General features: G+C 45.1%; 1 protein-coding gene across 2 annotated transcripts in view; it reads right to left on the bottom strand.

Annotated features, from left to right (window-relative positions):
* ARVCF (ARVCF delta catenin family member) overlaps positions 1-24091 on the bottom strand; it is a 429897-nt gene that overhangs the window by 225624 nt on the left and 180182 nt on the right. For both annotated transcript variants that reach the window (XM_039504866.1, XM_039504865.1), the window contains one exon: positions 21021-21108. The gene's annotated coding sequence lies outside the window, so the exon portion shown is untranslated. The remainder of the gene's footprint in view (positions 1-21020; positions 21109-24091) is intronic.

Below are 24091 nucleotides of genomic sequence, written 5' to 3'. Positions count from 1 at the left end.
ACTTATTGTTAACTCCTAAGGAGTAGCCCAAGATCCTTTTCTGCATGGAAAAGCAAAGGAATTAGGCGCTCTTCTTCAGTCTCGCCTGAAAAACAGAAGACCTCTACTGTCACCATAACAAGTCTAATTTCTTTCAGTGGCTTGTTTCTTCTTTTTCAGCATTTCACAATAGAATCTTCATGGTATTTTGTAGACTTTGGGCTGGATTTTGCCTTCAAGGCATAAGTCTGCAGTAGTGAGGTGTGAAGGGGCTCAAGTTGCAGCTGGAACCATGGAAGGAACTCTGGCTAACTCAGATCCACCAATCTTTAGCAGGTTGCAGGCATGCACTCTCCCCTCCAACCAGCCTTCTTCACTGGCTGATGGAAGACTGCTACCACCAGCCATGCTAGTCTTATGGATTGACTGTGCTCCTCAGGTAGTATGTAACGAGCTGCTGTGTAAGAGTGCCGTGGGAAGAGAAAGTTCTTTGTTCCCTCTCCCACATCCCTTCTGCACCCATGCAGAACCAAGGGGTATGTAAACATTCAAAGTCTGCATTAATACTGCAGTGTATGAACTGAAGAACACTGAGGAACACCATATGCAGAAAGCAGCAAATCTTTCCTTTCTCCTAGTTCTATTAAATGCTGTCAAATTGCGATATAGTAGCAGAGGTTAGGTTGATATGCAGCGCACTTGCTGCATGGAGAACAAGGTTTGTGTAACTCTATTCTGTAGCTGTGCTGTTTATTTCCTCTTCCTACTTGTAGGACTTCTCATCTGTTAGGACTGAACTTCCATGGTTGTTGTCTGCAGCCTTCACTTTTCTAATCTCCCATCATTGCAGTGCAGTTTGGTTCTATCCTTTATTTGGTACCCCTCTAATTTTGGAGTCATCCACAAGTTTGATCATGGCTGAATTTATAGCAAAGGAACACCTGGCAGAGACAAACCAGGGTTCAGACAAGCTTCTTATTAATTTATTGATCCAAAAATCCTCTGGAAATCTTAAAGAGTCCTGAACTTGGTTAAAACATCCCTGTGGAGAAAAAAATCACTGTTTGAAAACTGGCAGATACCTCCCCACTGTAAGCAGCTCTTCAGAGCACCCGGGAGTGGTTCATGGACTGTACAATGGTCTGCAGACTATAAATAGAGATCTACTGCCATATGTGATTTTAACAGGAGGAAAACAGATGTGATGAGTTGCAGTCCTGGTGTCACCTCTCCAAATGTTCCCCTACATTCCTCAACTCAAGAGCAGGTTGAAGCTGAGTTCCTGTGGAAAACTCAATACTACAAAGCTTACCCTACTTCCTCTAATAGCCTCCAAGAGAAAGCACAGTAAACTCAAGATCTTTCAGAAGCAGAGCCTCTAAAGTCTAGCAGATGACACTACCATGAATTAAAGATCATTCAAAATTTAGGGATTCGGAAAAGTAATGACTTTGAGTGATCAACAAGCATCTCTCTTGGCCTGAGCTAACAAAGCTTTTTCCAACACACACAATACATCACTTATGACCTGTTTCTATTATCTCTGTGGTACTCTGGAAATATTCCTATAAGAATCTTCCATAGTCTAACTACAAAATGGGAATTAGTTGGGAGTGAGATGGAGAGGACACCAAAATAGGGTATAAACTACTTTAAACAACTTACAAATCTACTTTCCCCTAACCGTATAAAAATAAAATGCTAGAGAATTCACATTGTCTTTCTCATAAGGAACATCTAACAACTAAAGTTTGAAAGGTGAAGAGTCCCCCCTCTTCTCCCCAACTGATGACTTGAAGCAATGGTGTCATTAATACAAAGGAAAAAGACATGGCTGATCACTGAGCTGCTGTATACTTTTCAAGCCATGCTCTGAGAACACGTGACAAAGATTCCCCTTTAGAAAACCCTTGAATAAATGTAGATGGCTGCTAATGCCACGCAACTGAGAACCTCTTCCCGTCTACAAAAATGAGAGGATATAAATAATATCAATCTCTAGAGAATCCTATAGCTCTCCATGAATGAAATAACATGTGAGCCTCTTTGCAAGCATAAATATTGTGTTTCTTTTCTTTGTGCAAAGAGAAACACAGTCAGAAAATAAATGCACAATTAGTGACCATAAAAATCCTGATTGCTACGCAGAAACAGCAGCAGAACCACTAAATGCCTTTTAAGAATGGTTGGACAAAGATAGACTTATGCATTTCAAATGATTTATTAGTAGATAAATACTTGCTTGCTGTTGATTGCATTTCCAATTATTTACCTAGTGTTTGAACAATTTACACTATCAGCAGTCTAGACTAGAAAAAGAAAGAACTGACTCATGAAGTTAGTTACGCAGCCTGCCACTTGCAATTTGCTACCATTTGTAAATAAATCAAAGTGTGCTGGAAAACCCTATAAATAAATGAAAAATATTTAAACTATAGCAGCCAGGTAAAGATTATTCCTTGTGCTGCAATTCTAGAGACTTACTCTAAACACAGCAAACAACTGCATAAAGAGTGTCAAAGGCTATGCTGACAAAAGCAAATCTATTTTGTCCTACCTACATGATCCTAAACGTACTATTATGTTGCTAGAATACAGACCAGCAGTAAATTGATCTGTCTTTTCTGATTGCTCATATTTAGAATCAATGCACCACGCTGCCTCATATGGGTCAACATAAGCAAAACTAGTTATTTAATCAGCGGTTCTCAACATGGGGCCCCTGCTCCCCAGGGGGTCCGTGAACCATTTCAAGGGGTCCGCAGCCAGAGCCCCAGCTCCAGCACCTCTCGTGGGGATGAAGCCAGGAACCGCAGGGTTAAAGCCCTGATGCTTGGCGCCCCCCGCAGGGTTGGAGCTGGAAGCAGCAGGTCTGAATTCTGGAGCCCTGAGCCCCGGTGCTCGCCACAGGGCAGAAGCCCTGAACCAATGGGCAGAGATGGGGGACATGGAGGTGTTTCCCTGCCCCAAACTGCAGTGCAAGAATAGGGCAGTCCCGGGACACTCCACCCTCACCCTCCACCTCCTTCTCTCCCCTTCCAGTGGCCAGGTCGGAGGCCGGAAGCCAGAGCAGAGAAGTGCGGGACAGCTGCCATGGAGCAGGCAGCCATGGTGTTCCCTCATTTCTCGCTGCTGCAGGGGGATAAAGCTGCTCCCCAGCTCCCAGCCCCCTTTGCTCACACAGACGGTAAGAGCCATGTGGGTGGCAAAGCCCTCGGGGAGCATTTACCACAGGGGGAGCCCTCCTGGCACACACCCCTAGCTACCCCGCTCCTTGCACCCTGAGCTACCCCCTGTCTGCACACAGCCCTGAGGTACCCCCCTCTCTGCACCCTGAGCTACCCCCTTTCCACACACATCCCCTAGCTACCTGCCTGCACTCTGAGCTACCCCCATGCCCACAAACAGCCCCTAGCTACCCCTCTCCCTGAACGCTGAGCTACCCCTCTTCCCTTACTCAACCCCTAGCTACCCCTCTCCCTGAACCCTGAGCTGTTTTCAAACTTTGCGGAGCTGGCTCGACCCTTGCCAGCCCCTGCCCTCCTCCAAAATAGATGTCCAAGTACACCTATGCCCGAGGTCCCATTCCCCCCCCCGAGCACAGAGCCCCGAACCCCCCCACTCTCCTGCTGGGCCCCGGAGTTTTTGTAGCATGTTGTGGGGGGTCTCAGAAAGAAAAAGGTTGAGAACCCCTGGTTTAAGTGATCACTAAGGGTGAAATTTCCCCTGACACAGAGGACCAGCTATGCACCACTTATATCCAACTCATGTCCTGTTTTAAGGTATGTATCTTTTCAGATTTATGGAATGCACAGGCCTTTTGCTAGTCTTCTGCAAAGGGGAGACTTAGCCCTAAGAATTCTGTCCTACGAAGAGTCAAAGTGCTAGTGAGCAATCCTCTATGTTTGTTCAGGATTTGTGCAGAGAGACTTCCAGCCTGTCTCTCTTTTGTGTACTTATCTCTGCACTGTGCTCAGCAATGTGAGTAAAGCCCTAATTGTTCACTGAACTGTGCACTCTGGACTAATGAGAGAGTGGGTTTGGTGGGGGTGGAGGAAGGGTGTTGCCTGTGGTTTTCAAAAGAGTCTGAGGGAGCGAGGCACTGATCTCTAGGAATATGTTTACACTGCAGCTGGGAGCCAGCCTCCCAGCCCTAGGTAGACTCTTGTGATAGCAGATCACGAGCTAGCATGCTAAAAAATAGCAGTGTGGACATTGCAACTCCACTTGAGCTAAGCAACCAAACTGAGATCCGGGGCTCAGGCGGGCTTGGGAGCCTGAGCTGCTGTCCAAGCTGCCATGTCCACACTACTATTTTTAGCACACTAGCTTGAGCCCCTGCCACATGAGTCTGTCTACCCACATAAGAGACTTACTTCCAGCTACAATGGAGACATACTCTAATTGAAATTCAGTGGGGCACCTAACTCCCTTACAGTCCTTTGAAAATCCTAGCCTAGACACTCCAGTCGATGCAGGTACAGCATTCACAGTTATTCCTCCTACAAATGAAGAATAGCGGGTACTTGAGCGAGCTGCAGTTAGAATCAGAGCAGCATTTGTCAGTTGGTGGCGGAGATGTGTCAGAACCTTCTCAGGAAAAGGTGCTTCTCAGAGAGCTCCTCAGTATCCCATGGCATGTGACCGTTTTCTTGTGTGCCCAGTAGCCTGCATAGCCTGGTCACCTCATGAGTAACAACATACTATGCACCACAGCCCCTCCAATGGTTTGCTGCTGCTCTCACAACCCAGTTTGCATCCAAGCAGGAACGAGCCCTTCTAACAGGGAATGCTGCTGTGGGAAGTAACAAGAAACATCCTGAATATGGACAAATAAGAGAAAGCAAAACAGAACGTGAGATGTATGTGTATGTATGGGCATAGCAGCTATGTGCATCTGAAGGGGAGAAAGAATAACATAACAGAAAACTGGGATTGAAAACGTCTATTGATTCACAGTCTATTCACTAAAAGTTGCCAGAGTATACAAGCAGCATTAGAGTGAATGCTATCTCCCATGCAACATTAGAAATCATGCAATGAAAACCGAGCAATACACACCTAGTAGAGTATTAGGGTCTGAATGTTAAAGATGCTGTAACATCACCCACTAAGACTAGAAAAGTGCAGAGAAAGCAGGACAGCAGCCTCAAGCAGAATCAGCTACAATAGAAGGAAGAGGAAGAAAAGTTAGTTATTGAGGTGTTCGTGCTCCAAGAGCCTCTTTCTAAACATGGTCATTCCATATGTCCTCCTTTCCATGTGGTATGAATGTCACAGTTTAAATATACATATATAGCATTTTCTGCTTAACTCAGAAGAAAAAGAGAAAGCATATTTATAGAAGCCAATCCTGAGAGCCAGATTGGCCAACATGTTGTCAATGGAAATACTTACTTGTTACTGGAGAAATGTATTGCTAGTGTCTTACATGGGCTGAAAATTCTGGATCTCAGGATTCAGAAATTTGTACAACTTGGCATTATGTCCAAAGTGTTCAAAACATGGGGGTCTAATGTCAGGCACTCAGAGTCATATTTAGGCACTTGAGTTACACAATTTTCAGAGGTGTTAATATCCCACCTCCAAATTGAGTTCCAGGAGGATGGGGATGCTCAGCAACAATGGAAAACAAAAAACACCAGGCCACTTATTTAGGTGCTTATCTTTAGGCACTCATGTTGGAAATTTAAACCCAACATAACATCCATTGATGTTGGTCAAGTTTTATGATACACACTATGCTACAGCCTACAACCACAAACTACCTTAATCTGTTTAAAGTAACAACCTGAACTCCAGTCCTACAGGGAACCTGAATGAAGGCAGATCTTTGGAGCTAACAACCTACATGTAGCTCAAAGAATCTTTAATCTGCCCTTTATAAAATTCTGCCTTGTAGGAGGACTCAGGGCCGAAACTCCTTTGGGTCAAGGGTTACAAGTTTACTACAGTATAATCCCAGTGAAGATAACAGAAAATCCATCTCACTCAAATAAGTAGTTTTCCTTAAATGATGGAAGTTCAACACTAATGATCAACAGCTCATCAGAAAGGGCACAAATGTCTTAAGAGCTTTGCAGACAAAGATGAATGTAAGGAGATGGGGCAAAAGGTGAGTCCTCAATGTAAATGACCATGAGGAACAAACTAAGCAGAATTCAGCCTGTGCATATGAAAAGAGCATTTTGCAAAACCAATATATAATGTATGTGATGAACTCCAAGTAAACAGCTTTTCAGAACTTAGAGGGGGAATCTAGCTGGAGGCTGGCTCCACTCACTGTCGCCGCTCTGGTTGACTGAGTTCTAATTTGACCCTTAAGCGACAATCCCCACCCATGAATAGCAATGAGAAATTCACAAAGAAAGCTATTTCAATATAGCTCTCTCATAGGCACAGGCTGACATACTGTGTTGGTGTCAAAAGAAACAAAAAGGCTGGTTAGGGTTTTTTTGTTACTGGGGATAGAAGCAGTCTGTGAAACAAGGCTTCAACCGGGGAAGGAACAAGGGCAGTGGAAGTGCTAACAGGAAGACTAGGCACACACTTCCTTGGGAAGGAACTTTGGATTTTTTTACAGTTTGTATTGCATGGATAAGTCAACAAAGCTTGCAGCTCACCAGTTTCATTATTGCCAGCAGGAAAAATAAAGTTTCAATACAAGACATTCAAGATTTCTACAATCAGAAGGTTCAAAGGTTCATTAATTCAGTCAGTGGCAATTTAATAGTCAGGTGTGAGACATCACTGGTTTCCCAGTGAGTTTTAAAATTAATTTTTCCCTAATAAACCTCTCAAATTAAAGGCAGAGAAATCACATATTAACTCATCTTTAAAAGCTGCAATGGCTTTTAAACAGAATTAGTGTAACACATAAACATGCTCGGACTCACATTCTTACACAGAAGGGGCCTGTCTAGTGGATAAAGCAGGGGTGTGTGAACCAGAATTCTTGGGTTTTATTCCCTACTTCACCCACATACAGGCTGTGAAATCTTGGGTACATTACTCAACCTACTTATCTGTGCATCAGTTTTTCCGAGTACAATAGTAACGCTGACTGACACCTTCTTCAGAAGACAGGAATTTGCATTTACAAAAGCACTTTGAGGTCGCTGGATGAAAAAGGCACTGTGTAATCTTAGCCTTTTCACGAATTGTAATAGAGAAATTAAGAACAATTACTGTACATCACTTAGTCCATCCCCTGCCAATACAGGATTGTCCAGTATATCAGCGGTTCTCAACTTTTTTCTTTCTGAGCCCCCCCCCAATATTCTATTAAAAATTCCAGGGCCTGGCGGGGGGAGAGGGGGCCTCAGGGCAGGGGCCTTGGGCTTAGGCATAGTTTGACATCTATTTTGGGGGCGGGAGGGGAAGTGGGGCTCAAGCCAGCTCTGCATGGCTGGGTCCAGGGAGGGAGCACCACCTCCGCCCCCGACTCACCTCAGCAGGCCACCCACCTGTCTGGGATGGGGGGTGGGGAAGGCGCAACCAAAAATTATAACTCAGTGTGTGTGTGTGTGGGGGGGGGGGGGCTTAGCTCAAAAAGTTTGAAAACAGCTCAGGGTGCAGGCAGGGGGTATCTGGGGCTGTGTGCAGGTGGGGGGTATCTCAGGGTGCAGGGAGAGGGTAGCTCAAGATGCAGGAAGGGGGTATCTGGGGCTGTGTGCAGGCAGGGGGTAGCTCAGGGTGCAGGGAGGGGGTATCTGGGGCTGTGTGCAGGGAAGGGGGTAGCTCAGGGTGCAGGAAGGGGGTATCTGGGGCTGTGTGCAGTGAAGGGGGTAGCTCAGGGTGCAAGGAGGAGGTAGCTCAAGATGCAGGAAGGGGGTATCTGGGGCTGTGTGCAGGCAGGGGGTAGCTCAGGGTGCAGGGAGGGGGTATCTGGGGCTGTGTGCAGGCAGGGGGTAGCTCAGGGTGCAGGCGGGGGGTAGCTCAGGGTGCAGGGAGGGGGTATCTGGGGCTGTGTGCAGGGAAGGGGGTAGCTAGGCAGTGGAGCTAGAATGCATTTTATAGTGGGAGTGCTGAACTATCCCCAAACTTTTTACCTCGTGCCCCCACCCCAGCTGAGGCCAGGTGCAGGGCCGTGTTGCCAGGAGGGGTTGACACAGACAGGGATAAGGGGGCTGAGGCTGGGGCAGGCACGGGGCCAGTAGCGGTCCCTCGCACTTCTTCTTCCAGCGCCTATGTGGCTAGGGGCTGCGTGTCGGGCATAGGGGTAGCTCAGCGTGCAGGGGCTGTGTGCCGAGAGGGCTTCCCTGTTCCCCAAGGGCTCTGCCAGCCATGAAGCCAGGTCCCCCGCCCAGGCGGCTCTTACCAGCTGTGTGAGCAAAGGGGGGTGGGAGCGGAGAAGCAGTTTCAACCGGAGGCACCAGCAGGAGACGAGGGAATGCTGTGGCTGCCTGCTCCAAGGCAACAGCCAGGGCAGTAGCTGCCCTGACTCACTGTCTGGCTCCAGTTTCCCACCTCCGACCTGGCCAGGGGGCGGGGAGAGAAGGAGATGCAGAGAGTGTGGAGGCGACCCCGGGACTGCTGTGATCTTGTGCTGCAGTTTGTGGGAGGGGATAACAATGCCCTCCAGGACCCCAAGTCTGCCCATGGGCTCAGGGCTTCTGCTCCATGGGGAGCGCCAAGGCTCGGGGCTCTGGGATTCAGCTCCATGCCTCCCAGCTCCAGCCCCCAGGGGGCGCTGAAGGTTGGGGCTTGTTGAGTCCCATGCCTCCCGGCTTCAGCCCCATGGGAGGCACGGGAGATCAGGGTTTCAGATTCGTGCCTCCCAGCTTCAGCCCCACAGGGGGCGCCACAGATAGGGGCTTCAACCTCAGCTCCTGACTTCAGCCCTGCAGGGGTGCTGCAGCTTGGGCTCTGGATTTCAGCCACGGGGACCTGAGGCCTTCTTGAAAGGGTTCGTGGACCCCCGGTTGCGAACCGCTGCTGTATAGAATATATTATCCAGTGCAGTTTTAAAAGTCGCTAGCCACAGACATTCTACTACTTTCCTTGGGAAATTATTCCACAATCCAATAGTGCTCATTGTTAGGATTTTCCCCCCGCTGTTTTTCAGACTAAATTTTCTTTCATGCAATTTAATTCCAATGCTTCTTAAGGCTTGTCTACACATAAAAGATATATATGTTTAATGATTCTGGTGTAGTTAAAGCAGTACAACCTCCCTAGTTCTACCAGTACAGAAGTGCTTATTCCTGTACAGGAATATACTAACTAGCCTATACTAACATAAGGCACCATTCTACCATTATAACTACATTCATACTAAGAACTGTACCAGAATAACTATTTCAGTAAAAAAAAAAAAAAAATACAGCCCTAACCAAAACAGTCAGATTGATACAATTTTAAAGCGTAGACCATGCCTTATTTATACTCTTGGGAACACCATAACAATTTATATCTTTTCTTAATATTTACACACTTTATGCAGGACTCTGACTGAGCTGGTACATCATACCAGCACTTCTCTGAAGTTGAGATCTTGTTCTCCGGAATCTCAACTTTCATGAAAACATACAAAAACAACATAACGTAAAGGCTTTGTTATCTGGCATGTTGAGGGAATGTGGGGTGCCGGTAAGTCGAAAATTCCAGTTAACTAAGAGGGAGGGAATTTGGGTGCGGAAGGGGGCTCAGGGCTGGGGGTTGGGGTGCGGGAGAGGGTGCGGGGCATGGGCTCTAGGAGGGAGTTTGGGTGTGGCAGGGGGCTTGGGTCAGAGGATTGGGGCGCAGGAAGGGTTTTGGTGTGCTGGAACCGGGCAGCGCTCACCTCAGGTAGCTCCCCACAAGCGGCGACATGTCCTTGCTGCTCCTAGGCAGACGTGCAGCCAGGCAGCTCTGTGCATTGCCTTTGCCTGCAGGCACTGCCCCCACAGCTCCCATTGGCCGTGGTCCCTGGCGAATGGGAGCTGCGGAGCCAGCACTCGGGGCAGGGTAGGGGCAGCACATGGAGCCCCCGTGGCCGTTCCTCTGCCTAGGAGCAGCAGGGACATATCTCCACTTGGTTAGAGTACTTAACCTGTGTAGTGGGAAAAAGGCTTTGGCCTTCACTGCATCTAGATAGGCTCCTATGAATTCCACATGTTGCAGAAGTCAGAATCGATTTTTGAGTGTTCAGTTGTAGTCTTTTGCGTGACTGATAGGGTGTCATCGAAGGATCATGCCTTGAGTAGGCAATCACCTAGAGATGAATATATCATGATTCCTAATTTGCAAAGATGGGACCTAATTTACCACAGATAGGACCTTTGAGAACACACTGGGTGCTCACGAGAGGCCAAATGGAAGAACTCTGTAGTGAAAATGGTCTTGACCCAGGGTGAATCTCAGGAATCTCCTGTGAGATGGCTGAAAAAGGCATATGAAAATAGTTGAGGAGGGAGAACCAGTCTCCCTGGTCTAGCATGGGGGGTTTAAAAATATTTGTACATCTTGATAAACATCTTGAATCTTTTGTTTTGTTTAGTGACCTCAAATCCAAAATGGGTTTTCTTTTTTTTTTTTTTTTTTTTTTTTTTTTTTTTTTTTTTTTTATATGTATTTATTTGTCTCTCCTCTGTCCTCTCCTCTGGTTCTATCGTGCCATGATTTAGAAGAGGATTTTATTTTTATTTTTATTACGTAACAGGCATTGTGAAGGGTCCCTGAGGAGGGAGGGAGAGAGAGGAGGGGAAGAGGAGAGGATTGAAACTGGAGATGATTTCCAGTACCCACCTGATGTTGTCCCATGTGTCCCCCTTTTTGTCAAAAAAACAAGGTGGTAAGTGAAAGGATGTGAAGTAGATTTTGGTTTGAGTGCAACTGATGGTGAGAGTGGTAGCTCAGGGCCTCGACCAATGTATCAGAATTGATGTTCTGACTTTGAGAGGGCTCTGAAGTTTTGAGTGCTGCTGTCGGTCTTTTTTTTTTTTTGTCCTTTTTCTGCTGGTGTGTGGGTGGCTTGCTTGGGGGGGGTTGGTGTCTCTGGGGGGGATTTGAATCTTTGTGTTTGCTTTTTGTTGTTTTTATTTTTTTTTTTGAGCAGACCTGTGCAGGAATGCCACAAGGCATTTCACATCTGTTTTCTCTGCACAGAGTGGAAGTTCCTGGAAGTTATTTGGGCACTTCTTTTGACTTTTTTTGGGAAGCCCGGGTTTCATGACTACTTCCGTGGTACTACACAAGAGTTGATATGCAGTTGAGCACTCTGTCAGTGCTATCCTTGCCAGAATGGTGCTGATACCTCCATGAACTATGAGAAGGAATGATATTATCTGATTAAAATATGACCATATGATATATATATTGTATATATGTATTATATATATTTGTTGCATAAAGGTGTGTTGGTCTTGTCAATCTATGATTTAAAGTTGCTGGTTATGATTATGCTTATATTATTTGTATATCTGTATATCATTTTGTATTTTAATTTTTAAATATATATATTTTAAATGTTATTGGCTGGGTACACCACTGTAACCACCCACAAGGTAGCTCAACTGGCACATCTTGGAGGGACTATTCAAATCAAACCATCATCAAGACATGGATGGTGGGAGGACAACCATGAGAGTGGACTGACATGTAAATCCATATGGGGAATGTGTAACATGGCTATGGGGAATTAAGCAAATGGCTTCCTGAAATAATAGCAAAATTGGGCATGCAATTGACTTGCCACACTCGACTAAAACTCCAAGAACAATGGCATGCCCTTTGCATGGGCAAAAGCTATAAAAGTCCATAAACACCTCCAGCCATAAAAAAAGCTCTATTTTTCTTCTTCTTTGCTCTTTTTTGTTTTTCTGAACAGGAACTTTGCTAGACCAACTGAACTGAAAAAAAGGACTGAACAACTTGTGGAACAGGAGCTATTCCACCATTCCAAGCCAGCCTGCTTTGCCAGCAGCCTTATTTTTTTTTTTAAATTTTTATTTTTTTTTTAATTTTTTTTTTTTTTTTTTTTTTTTTAACTTTTTTTTAATTTTTTTTTTTTTTAATTTATTTAGATTTAGATAGATCTATGATACTTTGATGTTTGTTGTGGATGTGAGATTGGGATCATTGTGTGTGTGGCCTTGATTTTGGTGTGGAGATGGACCACATTTGATGAGAACCTGGATTTGACCAGCCACTCTGTTGGTGTTTTGGTGAGTGAAACTTAAAGGTGAATTTATCTACTAGAAATAGTTTTGAAACTGCTTTTTATTGTGTTATGAAAATTAAGTTGGTTTAAAATGGGGTTTGGTATGTTGTGTGTATGGTCTATCCTATGGGGGATGGGGTACCTATCTCCTCTATTTGTGTATAGTCTTGGTGTGTATCTGCCCTATTATCTAGTGACTTCTCTCAGCAGTTTCTCCTGAATTGCAGTCCACTCTGACACGTGTACAGAGAGCAGTGTCCCAGTAATACTATATGGGGGATGGTGGTCATTAGTGGTATACTCAAGGTCAATATTGGTATGGATCATGTATATCTGGTCTGTCATGTGTTCTCATCTCTGCTTCTTCTTGCCTGTCATGTCTTCTAGGTGATTGGTCTCTTGACATTCTTCTTTTCATTCTTCTTGAGATATTATATATGTTTTCTTCTAGCTTCTTGAGATGAGGTGGTGGGTCTCAGTATGGGATCGAAGTAGTGTGGTGATGAATGTGTACAGATGGGTGTTCAGGGGAGTACCAATGTGGTCAGTACCACGATGCTGTTTACAGTAATTCGATGAAATGGAATTCCTGTGGTACCATCAGTAGTCAGAGTACCATGTAGTCCCACCATAGTCAAATCCACAATCAGTGAGGCAAGAGTCAGTGGTTTTGGTGGTGAATGATCAGTTCCACATTGGCGCTTTTTGCTCAATGAAACTGCAGGCTCCACATACGTTGTAACAGAAAAATTACATACTCTTCAAAAACATTTACAAAAAATATATTCTATAAAACTACTGTTTCTTCAGAACATTCTCCTATAATTATAATTTAAAACAACAAATATTATTTAAAATAAAATATATATAAAATTAAAATATAATTTCTGATAGAATGTGGCACTGATATTCCTCTCTGATCTCTGGTCTGGTGGTGCAAAATCATCTTACTCATGCAAACAGTCCTATCAAAATCAACACAAACAACAGGGGATTAAGTCACATTGCAACTCTTTGATATCAGACATCCAAGTGAGATAGTATATATCAATCATCACTGCATTCATGCACTTTAAGGACTATTGTTACCATGGAGTCATTAATATTGTGTGCTTGTGGTCAAACTGTTCTTTATAACTTGAGTAAGGTGTGGTTATATTTAGAGATAAATATTCTGATAAAAATCATAAGACTGTATAAATTAAAAACTTAAACTAGTGTCGCCCATTTGTCTTGGCTTCAAGACTTGGTTTCAATTCAAGACACAATTCCAAGGAGAAATGCTATACTAACATTTCTGTCATCACGGTCTGGGGTTGACTATAAGTGGTGAATTGCTAGACTCCAACCATCTATAGTTAATCACCATTTTGAAAAATTCAAGATCCAGAGAGTAGGCAAGTAGGGAGTGATCTCAACAGTCACAGGCAAAGGAGACCCTTTCTGCAGCAAAGTACAGCAACGAAAACATTGCAGCAGGCTCTGGAAAGCCTGCAGCCTCATCCTTTCATAGAAAATGTGATTATAATGGCAAAGAAAAAAAATATGTCAAGTGGCAGGGATAAGGGAAGCCATTCAGTTACCTAGGCCAACTTCACAGAATACAAATAGTGCAATAATAATGTCAATAGGCAGGTTTTTAAGCTAATAGATACTATTAAAAAGTGGTTATTTTGAGGGGAGAGGAAGAAATCAAACTGTGACCCTGCAGAGGAGTGTGTGTCTGAGCTCAGCAACAGATGTGTCAAACGACTTATCCCAACGATGAGGAGTTAATTGATTCTATAAATAGTATCATGTAGATAGAAACACAAAGCTACTTAATCTCAGATCCAAGAACACAGTCTAGCTTTGTTTATCCGTAAAATTATTTGCATTCAAGGGAGGCAGAGTGGGTCAGGTGTTCTACACGTAGATAAACACCTAATTTGATTTGAGGCTATTGAGATATTTGCTTTTTTTTATGTTGTAGAAGTGCAGGGCTCTTCAAGATCTGTAGATTACAGTGGAAGAAAGGCTAGTTCCAATAAAACTGTGTACATACATTCTTGACTAACAACAAATGTTGTAGTTCTAGTGCTCTGTTCTCAGTGGATTTATAAGGGCGACTCCCACTAATGCTTATGAAAGTAGTGCAAATAAATTATCAAAGCAGAAAAGATTTTTTTTTTACAAGTCTGAATCAAATAAATATCTGCCATGGTGTTTCTCCCCTGTGAACCAATTTGTATTGCCAGAAAAACTGTTGTCCTGCAGAGTTCAGAACATGTTTTTCTAATGGCTCTTTTTGCACAGAGGAAAAAATATATCCCTTTTTCTGTTTCTCTGAACGTATATCTTGTTTTTTAAATCTCTCCCCCACCTTCCTATGGAATGTGTGGCTTCTTTCCCACCTCTTCAGGGGGTCTGAAAAAACAGGTACAAATAATACCTCTGACAGAACAAAAGTCAATATTCATGCTTAGAATTCCTGAAGCTACAAAATCAAGCCAACCTTAACTGCTTACCAACCACTCCTGCAGCAGTACTCTCCCCTTATGGCAGCTTCTCTCTCACTGAGAAATCGGAACAAATTGAGATCTCACGTTATTTTAAACCAGGCAAATGCCACTGAAGTCAGTTACACCAGCGTAAAGTTAGGGTGAGAACAGAATGAGACCCAATAGCTCTTATTCTCTCCAGGAACTGTCTGTCTCATTCTAAGGGACACATCTACACTGGAGCTGGAGGTGTACTTTCCAGCTTGGGTAGACACATACAGATCAGTGCTTTACTTGTCTTCCATAAGCCAGGGCCGCCCACAGGATTCCGGGGGCCCGGGGTCTTCGGCGGCGGGGGGCCCTTCCGTTCCGGGACCCGCCGCCGAAGTGCCCCGAAGACCCGCGGCGGGGCCCCCCCGCTGCCGAATTACCGCCGAAGCTGGACCCGCCGCCGAAATGCAGCCCGGTCTTCAGCGGCGGCGGGGGGGGCCCCCGCCGCGGATCTTCGAGGCACTTCGGCGGCGGGTCCCGGAAGGGAAGGGCCCCCCGCCGCCAAATTACCGCCGAAGACCGAGCTGAACTTGGCGGCAGGTCCTGCTCCGTCTTCGGCGGTAATTCGCCAGCGGGGGGTCCTTCCGCCCCGGAGCGCAAGGACCCCCCGCCGGCGAAGACCGGGAGCGAAGAAGCTCCTGCGCCCGGCCCCGCAAGAGTTTTCCGGCCCCCCCGGAGTGAGTGAGGGACCCCGCTCCAGGGGCCCCGAAAAACTCTCGTGGGGGCCCCTGTGGGGCTCGGGGCCTGGGGCAAATTGCCCCTCTTGCCCCCCCCTCTGGGCGGCCCTGCCATAATCTTATGGGCCAAATTCAGAGTTGGGGAAGGCAGGGGGCAGCTCCCCTTCAGTCAATACAGATGCATCTGTTTACCACACATCTCAGTTTAGCCATGTAAAGTACAATCCAGTTCTCCCTGGACAACACTGCAGCTTTTTGTTTCACAAGGCAAATATATATTTGAGAACTAATGAATAATATGTGCAAGAAGCAAATGTACTTAGCTCACTAGACAACTCAAATAATCAGCCTGTTCATGTACAAGCATTCAAAAGCAGGAAAAACAGATACATTTTAATCACAGTCTCAGAGACCCATCATTTCATATGATGGATTCTGGCACATAAATGTCTTGTTAACACTGCCAACAGAGTAGTCTTTGTTACAGACAATGACAACATCCTGGTCCAGAGTCTAGCTGCCTGTCTGAGGAGCAGAAACAGTGTCATGAACCCTGCCAAGTAACTTCTCTGCTCTGGGAAACAAGACATTGGTGGCTCCTGGAAGCAGAAACTTAGCACTTGATCTTCCAAGCACAGGGCCACGGTCTGCTCTACATACTGATGCACTGACTTGAGTGTTGCACCAAAAGCGGGATTTAGCCTTCAGAGAATAACGTTATGCCTTGTTCGTATAATTCGGCAAGTCAAAGAGCCATAGTGATCCCACAGATCAGTGTAGGCTCAAATAAATGCCCTGAAAAAATGCCCTGAACTTCCACACATCCTTCAGTAATGCAGGATGTGTCTGGTACTTGAGTGAAACATAGGCATGCTCCAATGCTTAGGCTGCAAAATATTACACTCAGACACTTAGCCAGAAACAATTTTTATTATAGGCAGTGCAGGTAATGATTCCAGTAGTTAAAACTGCCTTACACTTTCATTTTAAGACCCCTTTTTCAAGAGCGTCTAGCTTTGCCAAACTTTATGCATTTGGACTGAAGTTTTCCATGCCAAGTGTCTGCCTCAGGTAGGGTTGCCAGGTGTCAAGTTTTCAACCACAAAATCTAGTCAAAAAGGGAACCTGGCAGTGTCCGGTTACCAGAGTTACTGCAATCAGTCTCTCCGCAAAGATGGTGGGAAGAGCAGCAGCTCTGGAGGAGCTGCTCAGCTGCTGACGGAGAGAGCTGGCTGGCTCCTGGACCCGGTCCAGCTTCTCTGGTGGAGAGGTAGGAACTGGGCTGCCACCACCACCGGGGTGGAGAGATCCTGTCCGCCCTCCCCACCCCACCACTGTGCCCTGATTTCCTAGCCCCGCCCCTCACTCTGAGGACTGACACACACACCCTCCATCCTGCTGTGCCCTAATTAGAGGAAGGTGCAAAGAAAAAAAAACCCAGTGTACTTATGGGGTTCCCAAGTAGGGTTGACAGTTAGAAGTTTGCTCATGCCCCAAACCATGAAGGTTCATAGCCTTTAGATATCCCCTCCACTGGGCTCCAGAGACGTACAGATTCTTGCCACTCTACCAGAATGAACAGGGTAAAATTGTCACTTATCTCCAACATGGCCAGAGCCCCACACGATGCAGGAGAGTGCAACATGCTTTGAAGATGCAATTGAGGATGTAAAAAATAAAAAAATAACCCACAATCCATTTCTCTCACTAATTGGATCAGGAATATTTAACGCAAGTTTGACTTTTCAGACAATGCCCAATTGCATTTTATTAATCCATCTGATTTTTAACTCAATTTAAAAACAGCTATCCTTATGGAGAACATCACTAGAAATATGTAGAATTGAATTTGTAGTACTGTGGGAAATAGCCTCACTCTTTTTACAAATAACGTTTTATAAATGTCTTAAGCCCCACTTGCCATTGTATAGTACATAATAATGTAATTGCTGGTCATGATGCCATGAAGAATATGCTCTTTCAGGTGATGATTTAGTGTGCTGAACGAACCAGGCATTTTGGTACTCCTGTTATGCCAGGTGAATACGGAGGTGGGGCAGGGGCGTCTAGTTTTCAGCAATTAAAAAGTTGGCAACCCTCACCTCAGGCTGAATTTTTTTGTTTGAATAATTTCAGCTACATAGTCCAGGCATTTCTCAGACGAAGGTTAGAGGGAAATAAGTTGTTTTGCCCGTGCTAAACCCCTACAGCCATTTGTTAGAAGCTCTGGTGCCTCCACACTTTGGAACAGGGACTTCAAATGTGGAGGAGGTTGCCTTGGTGTCAAGGATGAATCTTTTTTTCTGTCTGGGAACATCTACCCAAATTTGGCCAAATTATGAGCCTCTGAAAATCTCAGTTCACACATGCTCAGTAGAGCCTAGTTGGAGCTACGTTCTCCCAGTATTTCACTTTCACTGGGCATGCTCCCAGGCCGGGGCTGAGCAGGACCTTTCCCTGCAATTGTTCCTCCTGGCTATCAGGCATCATTGGGGTGCTAAACAGAAAGTGAGAGACAGAAGATTGTCTCTCCTGCGTTCTCAATGCTCCTGCTGCTGGCACCCAGGCAGCAAAGACAAGAAGGGGGAGGGAGGGTAGGTAACTAAAGACTCTCACAGTCTCATAACCACAAGGTTGTATGGGCAGCCTGAACTCTGGCATTTTGTAATGTTTGGATGCGTGACTTTGCAACCTAATTGTTCTTTTAATGTCATTTTTTGTATGTAATATAGATATAAACGTGTATAAACATACGTTTGTAAATACATACACAAATTTGCCAGGTGTATTTCTGGCTACATGTTTGTACTCTAGGCATACAATCCTAATCCCTCCCATACTTACATACAATTAGTCAGTTAAAATTGGGATATATTTTAAAGAATCACCACAACAACCTTCCCTAAAACCACAGGCCAGCCCTGTGCACAGAGGTTGATCATGGTGGATGTGTTTGCCACATTCCTGTTTGGGATGTGCAATACATGCAATGTGGGGACATTGTTCCTGGAGAACTCCCATAGTCTCAGACCTACATTTTCTTTTAGCTTTGGGTGGCTCAATATTTTCAAGCTGAAATATGTAGGTTCTCCTTCCTGTGGTGCTGAGCACCCAACAGTTACAATTCACTTCTGTGACAAAGTGAGAATGTTCTAAATTACTCAAGTATTTAGGTGGTGGGATAAGAGTATGTGATCACTGCAGTGACCCTACTACCTGCTGGATTGGCAGGCAACGATCGGTCCAGTGGGGTCGATTTACCGCATCTAGACTAAACGCGATAAATCGACTGCTGAGCGCTCTCCCGTTGACTCCTGTACTCCACCGGAGCGAGAGGCGCAGGCAGAGCAGAGCCGACGGGAGAGTGTCAGCAGTCGACTCACCACAGTGAAGACAGAGTAGATCTAAGTACATCAATTTCAGCTACGTTATTTGCATAGCTGAAGTTGCATAACTTAGATCGATTCCCTCCCCCACCCCCCCAGAGTAGACCAGGCCTTAGTATAATGGTTGTAAGTGCTATGTTTATAGAAGCTCCTGTCACTAATAATTGGGAGCATGGACCAAAGTGGGGATCAATTATAATTAAACATTGGCCTGAGCCACAGAGTTCAGATCCCAGTCCAAACCACTGCAAATTTTCAGAGGCGGGTTGGATTAGAGCCAGGGTCGGCTCCAGACCCCAGCGCGCCAAGTGCGTGCTTGGGGCGGCGTGCCGCGGGAGGGCGGCAGGCGGCTCCGGTGGACCTCCCACAGGCGTGCCTGCGGAGGGTCCGCTGGTCCCGCAGCTTCGGTGGAGCATCCGCAGGTGTGCCTGCGGGAGGTCCACCGGAGCTGCGGGACCAGCGGACCCTCCGCAGGCATGTCTGCAGGAGGTCCACCGGAGCCGCGGGACCGGCGACCGGCAGAGTGCCCCCCGCGGCGTGCCGCCCTGCTTGGGGCGGCGCAATTCCTAGAGCCGCCCCTGTTTAGAGTCTAGCTCCACTTAACCTTTTGGAAAGCCCAATTATTTCCTTCCAGGCTAATGTAGCCATACAGTGCCCTCTTTCCTTCCATAGCTCTGATATTTGTGTATCTTAATCTCGAGGTCCTTTGATCTCCCAATGCTTTTCACAGCTGAAGCTCCCCATCAGTGGGTTGTCTTCCTTCCAGCTGAATATTTCACTAATGCCTAACTGCAGCTGTTTAGAAGTAGAGATATTTAGCTTCTGGGTAACTACCTAAGATCTGCTTGAAGAAACTAGCTTTCGATTTAACCATCCCTTTTTAATAACTACTCTGTTGATGCTTATGCTGAGGAGTAGGAAAAGTTTTAAATTTTGCTTTTACTGTCTAGCCACTTCAAATGTTTAATAATAAATTCTCTCCACTATTACACCCAAAACCTAGGCTGTTTAAACAGGTTTTTAGCTATAATAAACATATATTTTAACTCATTTTTATTAAGTTTACATAAGTAATAGAGATAAGAGGCAAAGAAAATCCAAGCACTAAGTGCAAAATAAACTCCTCAGAATCCTTCCTACAAAGATTTTGAGAACTTTAATATGAATTACATACACCTCCAGCTTTGACACATAAACCAGAGACAATGTTTAGCAAAAATAATAATCAAATGTGAGGGGGAAGAAGTAAAATCAGAAATGTGATATGAAACTCGGTAATTTAGAGAACTGAGAGAGCTATTTCAGAGTCAAGTTATTTTTAGAAGAATGCTTGGCTAAGGCTTTAATTCACCTAGACAGAGACAAGGAAAACAGTGCATAGAATGGAATAATATTTCAGGAAAACAAACAGAAACTACTTTAATATTTGATGTACTGTTGTTGCTGAATAATCGAATTTTTGAAGCACAAACACTGAGATTAAAAAGATACAGGAAGCTGAAATCACAGTAGCTGAGAATGTTAGTGCTACTACTCTAATTAGTCTGTTGGACAAAGGGTGCGGCTTTTGATTTCTTTTCTACTTGTTTCAACTCTCACACTAATCAGAGTAGGATCCTGATTTCAAAACTATCATTTTGGGATTGACTCAGCAACAGTTTGGAGCTCTGTTACCTCAGTTTTAGATGACTTCACCAGGGCCAGGTTTAGGCACAGGGTAGACATCTCTGTGAAGGGCACAAGAAAAGACCATCTTGCCTAAGAGACGCTGTACTTCACCCCCCTGGAAGCATGGCTGCAGGAAGATGTCACACAGGCAGAGGACATATTACCACCCTAGCAAGGGTAAATGGAAGATAAATGGGGAAGTTTCGGAGGAGAGAGGTAGGAAACTGGGAATGAGAAGAGATGGACACTTCAGGAAACCAGCCAGTGTGGAATCAAGGAAGAACAAGCTGGTAAGGAATGTTCTTGCCTAGGGCTTGAATTTCATCATCACCCCTGGCTCAGTTACTACAGAGCTTCTGAACCAAAAATTGAAATTATAGTCTATTTTGTTTGCCTCACAGATCTTGGATTCTCACCTTGACTACAACCTCCCCTTCCTCCTCTCATCCACTTTTACAGGGCTGCCTTGGTAACAGATATAGGGTCTTTAATTGTGTAAGAACTAATTAATTTTAAAAAGGAACAAAAAGAGAATTAAACTTAAAACTAAAAAAGGTCTTAATGAATTAAAACCAGAAAAAAAAGCAGAAAATTATACAAGAGGAACAGAGTTTAATCAAGTGCAGAAATACGATACCTTTTGTGTTGTCCCCTTCTTGTAGTTGCTTTAAAAGAAAAGTTCTCCCTCGGTATTAAGGCCAGGGAATATCTGATGATAACTGTATCTGTCAGAAAAAGAAAGATTTATTATTCTATGCCAGGAGAGGGAACAACTATGTTTACATAATGAATGAAATTTATGTAGTAAAAACCTTTCAATTTTCAGCCTCCTTGATTCCTCCCTGCTTTTGCGCACAGATGTGAATTGGTGCTTCTGAATTACAGGGGAGGGCAGGAAGCACAGAGGAGGCACAGGAGGGAATGCTGCCTCAAAAGTCTGTTTCCCCCAACCCTGGACTCCATGGAGTCTAAGCTCAGTAGAAGGGATATACTTGGGGAAGTAGGTAGTCAAGCTCCCTTCAATTCTCTTACAACATATGATAAATTGCTGTAGAATAAGTCTGTTGTGATGTAGGCTTTTGTCCCCTACCCTGGGGTGGAAACATTTGAAGATTTCAGGAGCACCTGGCACAATGATTCTTGCAGGAACCAGACTGTCAAGGGCCTAATGGAGCCAGGTGGCAGGATATTGGCTAGGAGCCTCCATGAAGATAGATATCCCTTTCTTCTGGAGGATCCCTGAGATCCATTGACTTGGGAACGTGAAAATGTGGGTTTCACAATGGTGGGAAACAAACACCAACCTCCCCAAAACATGAGAGTTCTAACTTGGTTTTTCTACTCCATTAGATGAGTTGTTCCCACCTAGGAGAAAACAGCCCACTTAAAAACCATGTATCAATATCAGCAGCTTTGAAAATATCTTTTATAGACAGTACAAGCCTAACAGTGTTTTTCATGGCTGTGGTTAAACATTCCTGCTGTCCTGTAAAGGATGTGACTATGACTCCATTGCACTGTAATGAAAGATTCTTTTCTTCCTACCTGAACTGAAAACATTAATATCTGGCTACATTGTTTGGAAATTCTAGTTTGTGCAAAACTCAGACACAGATCAAAAAGGCCATGTATCATTTTAATTTCAGGAAAAATTTACCTTGGTTCAGTATCCCAATTCCGAGAAAGCTAATCTAGAATCAGTATGGAGGCAAGCACCTACTCCAATAGTGCTTCAGTTCTTCAGCTACTCAATTTACATACAGGTAGAAGAAAGAGCCCCCAAAAAGGGTGGGGTGTGTGTGTCAGTGCTTTCCGATTAAATGTTGTACAGTAATTATTCATTTGTAGGGCAGTAACACCACATGGCCCCCAACAGAAAGAAACTCATTCTCCTCAGTGGGGAAAGGGCTGGGCTTTGAATGTTGATTTTAGACAAGTTTTAACCTCTCTCCTTTTGTTTGAACTTAAGTAGTATTTATTTTACAACTAGACAATGCCCAGGAATTTCAGATGTAAACAAGTAACTCACACCAAGCCTTCTTGAGAACTACATCTCCAGTTTCCTTCCCTGCTTCTTCAGCCAAGTGCACTCAGACCAGACAACTCCCCAGACCACCCTTCCTTGATTTCTCACATTCTACAGCCTATCCTCAATACCAGATACACACATATGCTCCTTACAGTTCCACTCTATAGCCACCTTCTTAGCTTTACACCCTGGCTACAATCTGAAGGGAGGGAAGGTAGGTAAGTAGATTAAGGCCTGGTCTACACTACACAGTTAGGTCGATGCAAAGCAGCTATGCCGATTTAATAAAACCATCTTCTCCAGCAGCGTAGAGTCAGAGTGAATGTAGTTTGGTCAACAGTGCAAGTGTTGACACTGGTTACTTATGTTGACCATTATTGGGCTCCAGCAGCTGTCCCACAATGCCATACATCAACTGCTCTGAGATCAGGTAGACCCTACTTACGGCTCTGTGAACTTTTGAAAATCCTTTTCCTGATTTCCCAGCTTGGCGAGCACACCTAGCAGCTCTCCATTGTTGTTTATAGCCACCCAGCTGACCATGCTGGTTACATGCTCCAGATGTGCTCCTGCCAGATACTGGATCTCCTGGGCCTGTGGAGAGAAGATGCTGTGTAGGCACAGCTCTGAACCAGCCGTAGAAATGTGGACATCTAAGAGCAGATTGCTTGGGGGTTGAAGGAGAAGAGCTATGACAGGAACCAGCAGCAGAGCTGCATGAAAGCAAAGGAGTTGCAGCAGATATACCAGAAGGCCATGGAAGCCAACAACTGATCCGGTGCCGAAACACAGACCTGCTGCTTTTACAAATAGCTGCATACCACCCTCAGCGGAGACTACAGTACCATCCCCAACAGCACCATGGATACTTTCAAGGAGCCCGAGTCACTGTCCCCTACTGTGAACAGCAAGGAGGAGGAGGTGGACAAAGAAGAGAAGTATGGGGAACAGGCGACCATGAAATCCAGCTGTGCAGCAAGCCAGGACCTGTTTTTGACTCCCCACAGTCCAGCCAGCCCCACCAGTCTAGCCCAGATGAGCCAGATGCAGAGGAAGGACCTCTGGTAAGTATGCAGTTTACTTTGAAATTACAGGGATGGCACCCACAAAGCAGCAGGACAAGTCTTTAGATGCACTCGTTTTTATTTGTGATAGAAGAGGTAGAGGAACAACCAAGTGAGGTAGAGTTGCTATCTGCTTTTCATTTCCCTCTACAGTTAGGCAGTGGGGGCCATACAGAGCAGTTTTTTTATGTGCACCAGGAGGTCCCAAGAATCCTCCGTAGAGATCTCAATGAAACATTCATGGAGGTACTCTGCAATCCTCTGCCAAAGGTTTCCGAGGACGGCTGCCTTCTTCCTTCTGTCGCAGTAGGACGCTTTTCCAAGCCACTCAGCGATTACGTCAGCAGGCACCACTGCAGTACACAGGCTAGCGGCATACAGGCTATGCGGCATTGGGATGCCAGCAGCAGCTATGCTCTGCCTCTTACCCTCAGGATTGAGGTATCAGCTAAAATCACCACCATCTGTGGAGAACAGTGCCAGTATTCAGTTCCATTCCCCTGTACAACTAGAATCATGCAACTGAACTATTCCCTCCTCATTTCCCCAACCCCTAGAGGACCACACTAGTGCTGTGATTGGTGCCGTGCTCAATCAATCCCAAGAAGTGAGCAC

This window comes from Mauremys reevesii, linkage group 18, assembly GCF_016161935.1.
Source record: "Mauremys reevesii isolate NIE-2019 linkage group 18, ASM1616193v1, whole genome shotgun sequence".
In the NCBI taxonomy this organism is placed as follows: domain Eukaryota; kingdom Metazoa; phylum Chordata; order Testudines; family Geoemydidae; genus Mauremys; species Mauremys reevesii.
The sequence above is the reverse complement of the archived record's forward strand: the minus strand, read 5'-3'. Positions and strand labels throughout refer to the sequence as shown.